This window comes from Triticum aestivum, chromosome 7B (genome assembly GCF_018294505.1).
Source record: "Triticum aestivum cultivar Chinese Spring chromosome 7B, IWGSC CS RefSeq v2.1, whole genome shotgun sequence".
Taxonomy (NCBI): Eukaryota; Viridiplantae; Streptophyta; class Magnoliopsida; order Poales; family Poaceae; genus Triticum; species Triticum aestivum.
This window is the reverse complement of record NC_057813.1, coordinates 12,061,579-12,079,513: the sequence shown is the minus strand read 5'-3', so window position 1 is coordinate 12,079,513 and position 17,935 is coordinate 12,061,579.

The following is a 17,935-nucleotide window of genomic DNA, read 5'->3' as shown; positions in this document are numbered from 1 at the left end:
TGGAAGTAACACATTTTGATGTGTGTAGTCCAATGAAGTGCTGAGGCATGCAGTGAATATCGTTATGTTCTTACTTCACAGATGATTCGAGTAGATGTTGAGAATATTTTCTTGATGAAACACAAGTCTGAATTATTGAATGGTTCAAGTAATTTCAGAGTGAAGTAGAAGATCATTGTGACAAGAGGATAAAATGTCTATGATATGATCATAGAGATGAATATCTGAGTTACAAGTTTTGGCACACAATTAAGACATTGTGGAAATTGTTTCGCAATTAATACCGCTTGGAACACCATAGTGTGATGGTGTGTCCGAACATCATAGTTGCACCCTATTGGATATGATGCGTACCATGATGTCTCTTATCGAATTACCACTATTGTCCATGGGTTAGGCATTAGAGACAACCACATTCACTTTAAATAGGGCACCACGTAATTCCGTTGAGACGACACCGTTTGGAGAAACCTAACTTGTCGTTTCTTAAAGGTTTGGGGCTGCGACGCTTATGTGAAAAAGTTTCAGGATTGATAAGCTCGAACCCAAAGCGGATAAAATGCATCTTCATAGGACACCCAAAACAGTTGGGTATACCTCCTAATTCAGATCCGAAAGCAATATGGATTGTTTCTTGAATCGGGTCCTTTCTCGAGGAAAGGTTTCTCTCGAAAGAGTTGAGTGGGAGGATGGTGGAGACTTGATATGGTTATTGAACCATCACTTCAACCAGTGTGTATCAGGGCACAGGAAGTTGTTCATGTGGCACCTACACCAATTGAAGTAGAAGCTTATGATAGTGATCATGAAGTTTCGGATCAAGTCACTGCCGTACCTCATAGGGTGACAAGGATACGTACTACTTCAGAGTGGTACAGTAATCCTGTCTTGAAGGTCATGTTGCTAGACAACAATGAACCTACGAGCTATGGAGAAGCGATGGTGGGCCCAAATTCCGACAAATGGTTAAGAAACCATGAAATCCGAGATAGGATCCATGTATCAGAACAAAGCATGGACTTTGGTGGACTTGCCCGATGATCGGCAAGCCATTGAGATAAATGGATCTTTAAGAAGAAGACGGACGTGGACGGTAATGTCGCCGTCTATGAAGCTCGACTTGTGGCAAAGAGTTTTTCACAAGTTCAAGGAGTTGACTACGATGAGATTTTCTCATCCGTAGCGATGCTTAAGTCCGTCGGAATCATGTTAGCATTAGCTGCATTTGTGAAATATGGCCGATGGATGTCAAGGCAAGTTTCCTTACCAGTCGTAAGGAAAGGTTGTATGCGATACAATCAGAAAGGTTTTGTCGATCCTAAGGATGCTAAAAGGTATGCTGGCTCCAGCGATCCTTCTAAGGACTGGAGTAAGCATCTTGGAGTTGGAATGTGCGCTTTGATGAGATGATCAAAGATTTTGGGTTTATACAAAGTTTATGAGAAACTTGTATTTCCAAAGAAGTGAGTGGGAGCACTATAGAATTTCTTATGAGTATATGTTGTTGACATATTGTTGATCAGAAATGACGTAGAATTTCTGGAAAGCATATAGGGTTATTTTGAAAGTTTTTTTCAATGGAAAGCCTGGATTAAGCTACTTGAGCATTGAGCATCAAGATCTATAAGGACAGATCAAAACACTTAATGGTACTTTCAAATGAGCACATACCTTGACATGATCTTGAAGGTGTTCAAGATGGACCAGTCAAAGAAGGAGTTCTTGCCTGAATTGTAAGGTACGAAGTTAAGACTTAAAAGCTCGACCACGGCAGAATAGAGAGAAAGGACGAAGGTCGTCCCCTATGCTTAAGACGTAGGCTCTTCAGTATGCTATGCTGTGTACCGCACCTGAAGTGTGCCTTGCCATGAGTCGGTCAAGGGGTACAAGAGTGATCCATGAATGGATCACAGGACAGCGGTCAAAGTTATCCTTAGTAACTAGTGGACTAAGGAATTTTCCCGATTATGGAGGTGGTAAAAGAGTTCGTCGTAAAGGGTTACGTCGATGCAAGCTTAACACCTATCCGGATAGCTCTGAGTAGAGATACCGGATATGTATAATGGAGCAACAATTTAGAATAGCTCCAAGTAGAACAGTTATTTGGAATAGCTCCAAATATAGCATGGTAGCTGCATCTAGGAGATGACATAGAGATTTGTAAAGCACATACGGATCTGATTGTTGCAGACCCGTTGACTAAAACCTCTCTCACAAGCAAAACATGATCAAACCCCAGAACTCATTGAGTCTTAATCACATGATGATGTGAACTAGTTTAATGACACTAGTAAACTCTTTGGATGTTGATCACATGGCGATGTGACCTGTCAGTGTTAATCACATGGCGATGTGAACTAGATTATTGACTCTAGTGCAAGTGGGAGACTGTTGGAAATATGCCCTAGAGGCAATAATAAAAGTATTATTATATTTCCTTGTTCATGATAATTGTCTTTTATTCATGCTATAACTGTATTATCCGGAAATCGTAATACACGTGTGAATACATAGACCACAATATGTCCCTAGTGAGCCTCTAGTTGACTAGCTCGTTGTGATCAACAGATAGTCATGATTTCCTGGCTATGGACATTGGATGTCGTTGATAACGGGATCACATCATTAGGAGAATGATGTGATGGACAAGACCCAATCCTAAGCCTAGCACAAAGATCGTGTAGTTCGTATGCTAAAGCTTTTCTAATGTCAAGTATCTTTTCCTTAGACCATGAGATTGTGCAACTGCCGGATACCGTAGGAATGCTTTGGGTGTACCAAACGTCACAACGTAACTGGGTGGCTATAAAGGTGCATTACAGGTATCTCCGAAAGTGTCTGTTGGGTTGGCACGAATCGAGACTGGGATTTGTCACTCCGTGTAAACGGAGAGGTATCTCTGGGCCCACTCGGTAGGACATCATCATAATGTGCACAATGTGATCAAGGAGTTGATCACGGGATATGTGTTACGGAACGAGTAAAGAGACTTGCCAGTAACGAGATTGAACAAGGTATCGGTATACCGACGATCGAATCTCGGGCAAGTACAATACCGCTAGACAAAGGGAATTGTATACGGGATCGATTGAGTCCTTGACATCGTGGTTCATCCGATGAGATCATAGTGGAACATGTGGGAGCCAACATGGGTATCCAGATCCCGCTGTTGGTTATTGACCGGAGAACGTCTCGGTCATGTCTGCATGTCTCCCGAACCCGTAGGGTCTACACACTTAAGGTTCGATGACGCTAAGGTTATATAGGAAGCTTGTATGTGGTTACCGAATGTTGTTCGGAGTCCCGGATGAGATCCCGGACGTCACGAGGAGTTCCGGAATGGTCCGGAGGTAAAGATTTATATATGGGAAGTCCTGTTTTGGTTACCGGAAAAGTTTCGGGCGATATCGGTAATGTACCGGGACCACCGGGAGGGTCCCGGGGGTCCACCAAGTGGGACCACCTGCCCCAGAAGGCTGCGTGGGCCAAGTGTGGGAGGGGACCAGCCCCTAGGTGGGCTGGTGCGCCCCCCACAAGGGACCCAAGGCGCAAGGGAGAGTGGGAGGGGGCAAACCCTAGGGCAGATGGGCCCTAAGGCCCACCCCAGGCGCGCCTCCCCTCTCTCCCCCTCTTGGCCGCCTCCCCAAGCCCCATCTAGGGCTGGCCGCACCCCTTGGGGGGGGGGGAAACCCTAGATGGGGGCGCAGCCCTCTCCCTCCCCTATATATACTTGAGGTTTGGGGCTGCTATAGACATGAGAACCTCTCCCTCTTGGTGCAGCCCTGCCTCTCTCCCTACTCCTCCTCTCCCGCGGTGCTTGGCGAAGCCCTGCAGGATTGCCACGCTTCTCAATCACCACCACGCCGTTGTGCTGCTGCTGGATGGAGTCTTCCTCAACCTCTCCCTCTCTCCTTGCTGGATCAAGGCGTGGGAGACGTCACCGGGCTGTACGTGTGTTGAACGCGGAGGTGCCGTCCGTTCGGCACTAGGATCTCTGGTGATTTGGATCACGACGAGTACGACTCCTTCAACCCGTTCTCTTGAACGCTTCCGCTTAGCGATCTACAAGGGTATGTAGATGCACTCTCCTTCCCCTCGTTGCTGGTTTCTCCATAGATAGATCTTGGTGACACGTAGGAAAATTTTGAATTTCTGCTACGTTCCCCAACACCTGGCCCATGTACAAATGGGTTTCTAGTCGTATGCAGGCCGTGTGGCCCATTAGGCGGCATTTTTTTTTATTTTTTTCCAGTATTTTTTTTGTTTTTTGAATTATTTATTTTCTTTTGATTTTTGCTTTATTTTTTTATTCTTTTTGTTACTCCATTAGTTTCCAAATTTGAATAGTTTAAATTTTAATTCTTTGAAATTTGTGTGAATCACTAGTTTGTGAATAATTTCACCACAAAAATATATATTGAGTGATTATTTTTCCTACTATTTAATATTATTGCGTTTTATCATTATATTCAAAAAACAGATTTTGTTATTTTAGTTTCTATCAAAAAAATCTTTATGAAAATTCTTTTTGCTACTAAAGTTTCTAACAAAAAATTATTTATGATAATTCTTTCTGCTTTTCATGTTTTGAAAAGAAAATACTTTGATAATTTTAGTTGCACAAATTTTATATAATTTTATTTTAAAAAATACTACAGGTTTATAAAAGCTTTTTAGTTGATTCCTTTTGCTATTAGAGTTTTATAAAAGCATTTACTGATTATTTTTTTTGAGCTATAAGACCTTGAAATTGAAAAGCATTTCGAATGAACTATGGAAAGGTTGAAAGTTGGCATGGTATCATTATTTCACCCACATAGCATGTGCTAAAAAGTTGAGAGGGTTATGGGAAAAACTGGATACACTTCATGTACAAAATGGACAATCTCTTTCGAAGTATCAGGGTTTCATACGGAAACTCATCTGTTACACAGGGATTTTATTTTTTTAAACTTATTTGAACTCCTGACTTTTTGTGTGTTCAAAATGCACCATTCAAAGCCACATCATCAATTTTTAACCCTTTCTGACTTCATTTTTTATTTTTCATGCATTTACTGATTATTTTGAGCTATAAGACCCTGAAATTGAAAAGCATTTCAAATGAACTCTGAAAAGGTTGGAAGTTGGCATGGTATCATCATTTCATCCACATAGCATGTGCAAGAAAGTTGTCTCTTTTGAAGTATCAGGATTTCATACGGAAACTTGTCTGTTACAATAGGCATTTCAAATGAACTACGAAAAGGTTGAAAGTTGGCATGGTATCATCATAATAATTGTGGACAAAGTCTTCACTTTTTCTTCGCTTTTGTCCTTTCCTTATTGCGCCGTAACCATGGATGATCTTCATCACTTATCAGGATGCTTGGGTCAGCCTTGACTATGAAGGGAGGAATTTCATGAAAATTTTCATAATCTTCGGACATGTCTGTCTTGCCCTCCACTCCCACGATGTCCCTTTTTCCTGAAAGAACTATGTGGCGCTTTGGCTCATCGTATGATGTATTCACTTTCTTATTTTTCTTTTTCTCAGTTTGGTAGACATGTCCTTCACATAGATAACCTGTGCCACATCATTGGTTAGGACGAACGGTTCGTCAGTGTACCCAAGATTGTTCAGATCTACTGTTGTCATTCCGTACTGTGGGTCTACCTGTACCCCACCTCCTGACAGATTGACCCATTTGCATTTAAACAAAGGGACCTTCAAATCTACTCCGTAGTCAAGTTCCCATATGTCCACTATGTAACCATAATATGTGTCCTTTCCCCACTCGGTGGCTGCATCAAAGCGGACACCGCTGTTTTGGTTGGTGCTCTTTTGATCTTGGGCGATCGTGTAAAATGTGTTCCCATTTATCTCGTATCCTTTCCAAATCATTACAGTCGAAGTTGGTCCCCTGGACAACGAGTACAGCTCATCACAAACAGTGTTTTCACCTCTGAGACGTGTTTGCAACCAACTGCTGAAAGTCCTGATGTGTTCACATGTAATCCAGTCGTTGCACTGCTCCGGGTGTTTGGAGCGCAGACTGTTCTTGTGTTCATTGACATAAGGAGTCACCAAGGTAGAGTTCTGTAGAACTGTGCAGTGTGCTTGAGACCAAGAATATTCGTCCCTGCATATTATTGTCTCCCCTCCAAGCGTGCATTTTCCAGTCAGTCTTCCCTCATACTGCGATTTAGGGAGACCTATCTTCTTAAGGCCAGGAATGAAGTCAACACAAAACCCAATGACATCCTCTGTTTGATGGCCCATGGAGATGCTTCCTTCTGGCCTAGCACGGTTACGGACATATTTCTTTAGGACTCCCATGAACCTCTCAAAGGGGTACATATTGTGTAGAAATACGGGGCCAGAATGACAATATCGTCAATTAGATGAACTAGGACGTGCGTCATCTGATTGAAGAAGGATGGTGGGAACACCAGCTCGAAACTGACAAGACATTGCACCACATCACTCCTTAGCCTTGGTATGATTTCTGGACCGATCACCTTCTAAGAGATTGCATTGAGGAATGCACATAGCTTCACAATGGCTAATCGGAGGTTTTCCGGTAGAAGCCCCCTCAATGCAACTGGAAGAAGTTGCGTCATAATCACGTAGCAGTCATGAGACTTTAGGTTCTGAAAATTTTTCTCTACCATATTTATTATTCCCTTTATATTCGACGAGAAGCCAGTCGGGACCTTCATACTAATCAGGCATTCAAAGAAGATTTCCTTCTCTTCTTTGCTAAGAGCATAGCTGGCAGGACCTTCATACTGCTTTGGAGGCATGCCGCCTGTTTCGTGCAAACATTGCAGGTCCTCCCGTGCCTCAGCTGTATCTTTTGACTTCCCATACACGCCCAAGAAGCCTAGCAGGTTCACGCAAAGGTTCTTCATCACGTGCATCACGTTGATCGAAGAGCGGACCTCTAGGTCTTTCCAGTAGGGGCCCAAAATATAGATTTCTTCTTCCACATGGGTGCATGTCCCTCAACGTCACTCGGAACAGCTAGTCCGCCGGGACCCTTTCCAAAGATTACGTGTAAATCATTGACCATAGCAAGTACGTGATCACCGGTACGCATGGCAGGCTTCTTCCAATCTGCCTCGCCTTTGAAATGCTTGCCTTTCTTTCGACATTGATGGTTGGTCGGAAGAAATCGATGATGGCCCAGGTACACATTCTTCCTGCAGCTTCCCAGGTATATATTTTTGGTGTCAGCTAAACAGTGTGTGTATGTGTGGTATCCCTTGTGTGTCTGTCCTGAAATGTTACTGAGGGCAGGCCAATCGTTGATGGTTACAAACAGCAATGCGTGCAGGTTAAATTCCTCCTGTTTGTGCTCATCCCACGCACGTACACTGTTTCCATTCCACAGCTGTAAAAGTTCTTCAACTAATGGCCTTAGGTACACATCAATGTCATCGCCGGGTTGCTTAGGGCCTTGGATGAGAACTGGCATCATAATGAACTTCGGCTTCATGCACATCCAAGGAGGAAGGTTACACATACATAGAGTCACGGGCCAGGTGCTGTGATTGCTGCTCTGCTCCCCGAAAGGATTAATGTCATCCGCGCTTAAACCAAACCATATGTTCCTTGGGTCACGTACAAACTCAGCCTAGTACTCTCTCTCGATTTTTCTCCACTGTGACCCATCAGCGGGTGCTCTCAACTTCCCGTCTTTCTTACGGTCCTCACTGTGCCATCGCATCAACTTGGCATGCTCTTTGTTTCTGAACAGTCGTTTCAACCGTGGTATTATAGGAGCATACCACATCACCTTCGCAGGAACTCTCTTCTCGCGGGGCTCGCCGTCAACATCACAAGGGTCATCTCATCTGATCTTATACTGCAATGCACCGCATACCGGGCATGCGTTCAAATCCTCGTACGCACCGCGGTAGAGGATGCAGTCATTAGGGCTTGCATTTATCTTCTGCACCTCCAATCCTAGAGGGCATACGACCTTCTTTGCTGTGTACGTACTGTCGGGCAATTCATTATCCTTTGGAAGCTTCTTTCTTCAATATTTTCAGTAGCTTCTCAAATCTTTTGTCATGCACAGCATTCTCTGCCTTCCACTGCAGCAATTCCAGTATGATACCCAGCTTTGTGTTGTCATCTTCGCAATTGGGGTACAACCTTTTTTTGTGATCCTCTAACATGCGATCGAACTTCAGCTTCTCCTTTTGACTTTCGCATTGCGTCCTTGCATCGACAATGACCCGGCGGAGATCATCATCGGGTACATCGTCTGATTCCTCTTTATCTTCAGCAGCTTCCCCCGTTGCAGCATCATCGGGCACATCGTCTGGTTCCTCTTGATCTTTAGAAGCTCCCCCCGTTGCAGCATCACCGTATTCAGGGGGCACATAGTTGTCATCGTCCTCTTCTTCTTTGCCGTCTTCCATCATAACCCCTATTTCTCCGTGCCTTGTCCAAACATTATAGTGTGGCATGAAACCCTTGTAAAGCAGGTGGGTGTGAAGGACTTTCCGGTCAGAGTAAGACTTCGTATTCCCACATTTAGTGCATGGACAACACATAAAACCATTCAGCTTGTTTGCCTCAGCCACTTCGAGAAAATTATGCACGCCCTTAATGTACTCGGAGGTGTGTCTGTCACCATACATCCATTACCGGTTCATCTGCGTGCATTATATATAATTATGTGTGTCAAAATTAAGAAAATCAGACAAATATCTATCTAAAGTAAGAAAATCAGACAAGTATTAGAAAGAAGATAAGAACACCACGGTGGTGCCGGCGACGAGATCGGGGCGTGCGATCAACGGCGGTGAAAACGGGGACGGGGCGTGACGGAGCGCTAAATCTAGACAAATCTCGAAAAAAATGGAGCTCCGAGGTCAAGCTTCGAGAGGAGAAAGCTTAACTAGTGTGGCTCGGGCATTTCATCGAACACCTCATGTGCATAGGAGGTGAATTAGAGCACCCAAATGCCCTCTCCTCGCCGGATTGAGAAAACAGAGCATTGTGGAGTGCTCTGCCACGGCGGTGGGTATCACTACAAGAATCCGAGTCTATTGCAACAAAATAGTTCATCGCAATACATGCCGATTTGTGGCGATAAGTACCTATTACCACGAAACAACATTCGTTGGCAACCGTTGCGACTGGACACATGGTAATAGGTTATTGCCACGAAAAAGCAATCGTGGCAATAAAGTGTGCTATTGCAACAGCCATTGGGAAGTTTCCACATGTTTTCTCGTGGCAACACTGACCTAATGCCACAATTTGCTTTGTGGAGATAGCTTTAATGCAACATGTAACGAATCATGGCGATTGATAGCTTGTGGCGATAGACATTTGTGGCAACAACCTATGCCCACGACATTCGTTTCGTGGCGCTTACTCTTCCGTGGCAATAGGCAATTGTGGCAATAAACTATAGCAACAATCCTTGTTTTCATAGCATTAGGCATTTTGCTACGAACCGCTACACTTGTGGCATTAACTTATGGCAACAAATATTCCAGTCGTCGTAATAGGAAATTGCAACATACCAGTTTTGGTGGTGATAAATAGGTATCACAATGGGTGAAATGTTTGTAGCAAAAAACTATTGCGATAATTTAAACTTTTCGTGATGCTAACATGTGGCAACCGAAAGTGGGTTGTTGTAATAGCCTATTGGAACCGTAAAAAAAATACAAGCATTCAATTACAATATTCAAAACCATATGTATATTATGTAAATTTATAAAATTCATAATTCTCGTAGCAAATATCCATCAAATGAAACTCATATGTAATTTAGCCATCCTAATTAAGTGCCAAGACTAAAATGTCTGTGATCTAAAGTCCAGTCGAGCTAATTCTTTTGATCCTGCAATCAAGAAATAAAAAAAATAGTTCTAGTTCATGAGTCCAACATAACATACGCCATACAATTATTCCAGCCCCATTGTTAAAAAGAACTATAGCTAGACTAACAGAAGTGATACTGTGTCAGCAAGCAAGTAACTAGGGGATCAGAACAGTTTCACAAGTAAATGTCTAAAACGTAAGCACAAGTACATGTACTAAAAGCTTCTTGATTTAAGTTGTGACTCAATCTATACTTTTAGTTAAGTTCATGTCCCTAGCTAGCACATATTTATTTTTTTAAGCTGTGACTCACAAAAATATGGTATGAAACTGAAACCTGCAGAAACCAATAATCCAGCGCCTTATATTTTGATACAAAGGGAGTACATTACAAAAATATGGTATGAAACTGAAAGGTATATGTTAAGCTATGAAATAAAAATATTATTATGACATTGGTACATGTTTTAGAATTAGATTTAGTAAAAACACAAAAATGTTCGATCATTCAGCAACTTCTTTGTAACTAATGCTAAAAGTTCAGGTGGCTTAACCTTCTTAGGAGAAATGACCCAATGTGCTATATGTAGTCATCAGTTTAGCTTATGTATTAAGCCATCTATGCAAGTGAACATATAGCAGAAGACTGGGTAATTCCTAATTAGTGTATTCTAGTTAATTAACCAAGCATAGCAAGAAAACCAAAATGAAAGAATCGATCCAAAAGTGTGCATTGCACAGAGAGACAATAGTAAGAATAGTATATAAAATCAATGGAAGAATCAGTACAAAAACAATGTATCTATACATTGATTTTCTCCCAAAGAAATGATGTAGTTATGTGGCAATAGGAAGAGGAATTAAGAGAGGTAGAAATTTATCGAGAGGTGAAACAATTATGCATACCTATAGAAGCCAAAATTCAAGTCCAGCTTGCAATAGCAGGAGCAATTAAAATGTGAAACAACGTGACCATACTGAAATCGGAGGAAGTTAAAATCATTTTAAATTCTAGATAAAGATTATGCACCCTATTTTCAATCTACGTACAAATAGTATGGTAATTAAGTTTGCTAATATTTTTCTTGCAGTTCCTACTCTAAAGTATTAGACATCTACATAATCTGAACCCTAATATATCAGCGCAGCAGGAGCTAACTGATTAAACCGAAGAGTCTAATATGGGAGAAAGCAGAACGAAAACTGTTGTGTTCAAAATCTTGTATCCTAAAAAGTGCAAACAATGAATCAATTTCAAACACTGAGACTGTTCTGAACTAACTACATATCGTCTAACCATTGGTAAATGTACAGTGAACGTAGATGTTTAGCAAATTGAACTTTTTATAGTTTTTAGGTCACACATGGGTTCGAATTGGAAATCACATTCAGCTTGCAAGTGGTAGGCCAAGTAATTATAGGTGTAGGGAATGGATACGTGCATTAGAATTTGAAATATAAGGTAATACGTCCACTAACCATCTTACAAATTTGATTCCCAACTTACTTTGTTAGGCAGTAGGACTCGGCAGTTTGTTTTGGCGAGATGTTAGAAGCCTCCAGCTGTCACCGATATCTCTGTCTGAATTGCCTGATTTCTGGAGCCATCACCTCTATGTTATAAAATTCTGATTGTAATTGGGAGGGACGCATGCAGGTACCCATGACTTGCAAAAAGGATATACACTGACGATTGGATCTAGATCGGCGTCTTCTGCGGACAGTCCGCAGTAGCAACTCGATACGTGAGACAGCTGCTCCTGCTCGTCCATGGGCCACTCCAGAATTCCAGAGAGATGGCCATACATGAATCTGCATAGAGAAAAGATTCAGTTTGGAAGATTAGAAATTTGATGGAGATTAAGTATGTGTTGGAGAAGGAAAGCTAGCATCGTGTGATCTCTTTCCTTTTTCCCTATAATTTTAGAGAGAGAAGATTGCGTAAAGGGACAGATCGATCTAATTGGCTGCCAATTGAAGCAGGAGAGTAGGGAATACATAAAAAAAGACTAATCTATAGCGCTCTCTATGGAGGTTCAGGGATGCATCTTGGTGATGAACCTGGTCGCAACGTCTCCACCTCCGGATCGGCCATGTGGCGAGCAACCCCGACGTAGCAGGCCAACACTGCGCTCGCGATGCAGGGGAGAAGACGGGAACTCCGTCGGCGCCGATGCCAGACTGCATCGCTGCCGCTGGCAGCATGGCTGAGGACACGAAGACGCGGCCCGCATCGGCGGGCGCAGAGGAGAGGGAGGAGGGCGCCGTTGACTCCGGTGTGGTTGCTGGGTTGACGCTGTGATGACGCCGGGGAACCAGGGACGAGATCTCAGATCCAATCTCCCGTGAAGATGCCCTGCGATTTGGTTTAGAATAGTAATCATGGGTAGTTTATTATTTTGAGAACTAATCGTGGGTAGTTATGAAGGATGTTTAGCGGCAAGGATAAATGGACTTTATTTTTTTGGTGGGAACACAAAATATTGGTGCAAACGAAATTAGGTGTTGGGAAAGTAATTCTTTTTGGAGGGAATGTTTAGAATAATGACATGAATTAGAAAGATAATATTTCAAAGCAATATGAGATATATATGCTGCTTAAAATATTGTTACTAAAATATGTTTGTAAAAAGTTATTTCTTGATGAAAACCCACCAAATCCGAGAATCATTGAGGAGCGATCCGGTGCCCTTCTCTCTACCGTTCTTGCTGTCTATATTTGTATTTTTCTTATTTAGACATTGTTCCCCGCTTATTTAGTATATACATGTATGGTAAGTATAAGTAGTTCAACATGACCAATCCATGGCATCATATGTTTAGAGGATACGATATTTTGCATTTGTTGTTGTCATTGAGTGTTTTCAAATCTCAACAAATCTTCTCACGACCGTCATCTTTCCTCCAAACTAGATACGGAGATTCTAGACAAAATTGTCTCACGCTCGTCATCTTCCTTGAGTCCGGTGGTAGTCGGCATGTGGGAAGCTCGCATCCATTGCCGATGGAGAGGCTCGAGCTCGCGGGCGAAGGTCGGGAAGAGGGGCGGCGGAATTGCTTGGTCAGCACCGAGGATGGAGGAAGATGGCGACGAGAGCCATGGCCGACCAGGAGCGACATGCAAGGTCAGAGGGGCGACAGAACTGCTTGGTCAATACTGAGGATGGAGGAAGTGAGCTACGGGAGCCATGGCCGACCAGGAGCGGCATGCAAGGTCAGAGGGGCGGCTCGCCAGCCGGGGCTAACCGCCGGGGTAAGGACCGTGCTAGCTGCAGCCTGGCAGGAGTGGCCGTCGCGTGGAAGTAGGGGCCACGACCGGTGCTAGCGCGTTTTCGCCCGATGACCAAGCTGTAGGTACAATCTGGTTTGCATTACAGTTTTAGAAATTATTTCAGAAATCAACAAAAACTTGGCCAGTTTTAAACTACAGCTTACAGAAACCTCATGTGACCCTTACTTTAAAAACTACTAGGTTATACTTTTGCCTTGAAACACAAGTACATATGGGATGGGTTGATGAGACAATCGATCTATGCCAGCCTCAATCTCACATTTTGATCTTGAGATGGGGTGATCCCAACATCTTCCATCTTACCGGCCAGTCCGTGGTTCCTCCACATCAGAGTAGGTCCAACATAATCATGTCATTTTTGTTTTGACAAATACCATAGAGATTCAACTGTGTAAATTAACAACCAAACCAATTTCGTTTTGAGATCTTTTGTATTAGGAATGTGTTGTTACATCATGGATCAACAATTGTGTATCTTTGTTTACTCCCTAGTTGCCATTACAAAATTCAAACTCGGGATATATGTCAAATATTTGTGCGTCAGATCCCTCCTGCACCGGAACACGCAAGAGGGGGCGAAGGAGCCCTGCCGCCGTCGCGCCCTCTGGCGGTGACAGAGGAGGGAAGGAGCGGGAGGCAGGGCGCTCGGAGGCGTCTACGGATCCCTCCCGTCGCCGTCTGCAGCTCGCCCCTCCTGGTGCTTGGGACCACGGATCTGGGTGAGATCACCACGGCCACCATGACCCAGCACATCCCACCACCGAAGGTCACCCGCCTCCTGACGTAGCTGCTAGAAAGCCAAATCGCTCAGCCGCGACCCTTCACATCCTGACGCCCTTACCCGTCAGATCCGTCCTGCATCAGATCCACGTGCGAGGGGGCGAAGGAGCCCTGTCACCGCCGCTAGGCGGACTTCACCCAGTCATGCCTTCTGGAGGCAGCAGGGAGGGGAGGAGGGGGAGGCAGGGCGCCGGGAGGCGGCTAGGGATCCGTACCATCGCCTGCGGGGGCGACTCTGGAGGGAGTGATCTCAACATCTTTCATCTTATGAAAAAGTCCATTTTAAACCTTGAACTTGTAGAGATTCGGCAAAACGAAGCCCCATGTCAAAATCCCTGTCGATTGAACAATGAACTATGCAATTCCGGTCTAAATCAAACCCTGACAGATGTCAACCGAGATTCACCTGACTAGTGGGCTAGAAAGCGGCAGTCTTGACCAAGGCGCGCTGGGCCGGCCCATTTTTTTATGTTACACTGCTAAAAAAATCTAATGCGTGAAACTTTTTTCTTTTTTATATAATGCGTGATTTTTTTTCTTCTTTTCCTTTTTTATATAATCCATGAAAAAATATCTAATGCGTGAAACTTTTTTCAACTTGTTTTTCAAAATTTTGAACCTTTTTACAAATCTGGTGGACATTTTAGAATCCACGAAGTTTTTCCAAAATCCGTGAGTTTTTTTTCAAAATCATTGAACTTTTTCTAAATCTGTGGTTTTTCAAATTCATAAAAAATAATCTAAATTGATGAAATTTTCCCAAACCTGTGAGCTGATGTTGAAAATTTATGAGTTTTTTTAAATCGATGTTTAATTTTTTTTTGAAATTTCAGCCGCAGTGTTCAGCATGGTGTGCACCCATCCCCAGGCTGGGCTGGTACATTTTTCTATTACACAACTAAAAATATTAAATGCAGAAAACCTTTTCCTTTTTATATAATCCGTGAAAGATTATTTAATTCATGTTTTATCTTTTTTCTTTTTTATATAACACTTAAAAATTATCTAACGGCATGAAACTATTTTAAATATGTTTCTTCAATTTGTGAATTTTTCTACAAAGCTCGTGCAATTTTTATAATCTCTGAAAATTTTGAAATCCATGAACTGTTTTTTCTAAATAGATGAAAATTTTCCAAACCTATGAACTTTTTTTGAATATTGATGAGATTATTTTAAAATCTATGATTTTTACATTTATGAACTTTAAGCCGCAGTGTTGACGACGGTGTCGTTATTTTTTTGCCAAATTCATAATCTTTTTTTGTTTCCGTGAACTATATCGAATTTTTAGAGTTTTTTCCATTTCCGTGAACTAAAGAATGGGCAAATACGACTAATTTTGTTGTACTATACAACTAAGTGAAGTTAACGTAGTGGTTAATAGGCACAACTATCAACGTGCTGCACTGCAGTTGGATTCTTGCTACTCGCATATTAACATTTTTTTTCTTGTGCGTTCTCTGTAGGTTGTTGGGCTTCACAGACTGCACGAATTGGATAGCCTGCTTATTGGCATATCATAAAGATTCAACCATGTAAATTATCAACCAAACCAATTTAGTTTTGAGATTTACTTATTGGCATATCACAGATTTGTCAAAAACAACCTATTCTTTAATTTACTATTAAAAAAATGTATTCACCTAGGCGTGCCGTTCCAGATGATTTGGCGATAAGTGGACGTGTTACTGTTGTATTCCATCCACATGTGACTGTTGTAGGATCATAAAATGTGCTCACTGAGACGATGGGCGTGTGAGAATTTGTTGTTGGAAGAACTTCATTGGTCGGGTGGGCTGCAAAGCGAAGACTAAGATCGTGATGCTCTTCTGCGGTCGTGATGACATGACCTGGCTGTTTGTTGACATAATTTATTTAGAGTTTAGCGAACCATATGATTCAACCTTTTTAAATCAACTTAAGTACATGAACAACTAAATGGACAAGAGACACTAGTCATCGGTGACTGAATTCTTGAACGGGTTGCAACTCCGAAGTTTTGTTTCAGGTGTAGTTAATCTCGCAGGTATAAGATATTTAGGATGAGTACCCCATACTTTTAGCAACACATGTACAGCCAAGTGGTTTGAACTTTGATCTACAACAGTGACACTAGCGTTCGAATCCCTGGTCATGCGAAATCATCCACATTTTTTTGGGTTTACTTCGCGGTGGCCGGCCCCACTTGTCATCTCCCCTAGAGGTCGCCGTGGATGTCACCCCGCGCCAGTCAGCCCCACCGAGGCCCCGAGCCCGCAGGTCAGCGGCTGCGGCTATAGAAGTCCTCGGTCAGATTCCTCTCCAGATCTGGATCAGGCATTTTTCACACCAGGGCCCCTCTATTTTCGACTTCCATCTGACAAGTCCATGTTTTTTTTGCAGAAAACACAGTGGTTTTAAAATGGCAACAACTTGCCCATTTCAAATCCAAATGTTAACATATATTCCTATCAAGAAAGTGTGTTCTATCCATTTATAAACTTTTTCCACTTTTTTGGTAATTAAAATTGGTGCAATTAAAATATATTTGAATTACTCCTTAAAGCTTGCAAAAATCATAACTTAATATCCATAAATTTGAATAATATATTTTTTCATTGTTTTACTTGTAACTGCAACGTCACACCGATGTTGCAATATCTTTCCGAATATTACCACAAATAGTTATTCTGTTGAAACACGTAATCTCTATTACAACAAAATGACTGCCTCACGCAACGGAATTTGTTTGTCGCAATATCGCTACCATGTTGCAACGTAGATTTGGTTTGTTGCAATAGGTAGCCACTTTTTTGCAACAATATTTGTAACTAATGCAATGACACGTCGATGTTGCAATATCTTTCCGAATATTGCCACAAATAGTGATTCCGATGAAATACGTAGTCTCTATTACAACAAAATAACTACCCTCGCGCGACAGAATTTGTTTGTCGCAATACCGCTACCATATTGCAACACCAACACGGTTCGTTGCAATATGAGTCCTCTATTGCAACAAAGTTAGTATTTATCGTGACCAAACTAAGTTATGGCAATATGCACAACCTATTACCACAATCGGAGAATTTGTGGTAATATTGCATTTTATTGCAACAGAATGTAGTTGTAGCAATAAATTTTGTTGCAATAGACCGGAATCTTTGTAGTGTATATATAGGCAAGTTATTTGTCCTGGTTCGTGCCATGAACCGGGACTAAAGCTCCCCCTTCTGTCCCGGTTCAAGCCACGAACCGGGACCAATGGTTGTGGGCCAGGAGCGAGGACCATTGGTCCCGGTCGTGGCTTGAACCGGGAAAAATGGTTCCACACGAACCGGGACCAATGCCCACGAGGCCCCGGCCGGCCCCCTGGGCGCACGAACCGGGTCTAATCCCCCCCATGGGTCCTGGTTCTTGAAGAACCGGGACCAATGGGCTGGCCAGGCCCGAACCTTAGCCCTGTTTTCTACTAGTGGTGAAAGCCCAAGGTCCGGCCTTCATTGGTTGTACATGGCAATGATCTTGGCAAGGCATTGTTTTGGGGATCTTAGACTCTCTTCAGGATGAAAACTCAAGATCCTTGATCGGGCGACGACAACGCTTGTGCATTGTTTCCTTCTCGGAGGCGTCACTTTTGGAGAACCTCTTATGTAGTTCGATGTTGTCTTTGGTGGTGATTAGAGTGTCTCTGTTGTGAGTGTTTCACCACTGCGACGGGGTCTTTGTTTTTTTTTTTTGTATTTCTCTTTTTTTTGTTCTTGGCTGTGTGCATCCTTGATGTCTTTCAGTGGCTTGTTGGTGCAGATGCTGGGTGTAATTGGTATCTTTACGATATTAATATATTTCCTTTATCGAAAAAATGTCTGCCAGTTAGCCATTGTTTTATCCATGCATCTTAGTGCTTTGTTGGATTGCATGAATTTTGAAATCTTGATATAAGTAAACCATAGAAATGAGATGTCGCGTGCCATGGAATACTGCATGAGTAATAAAAACTGTGGCACGATGTGTATCTCCCTCAAGCGAACCCATCGAACATATAAATG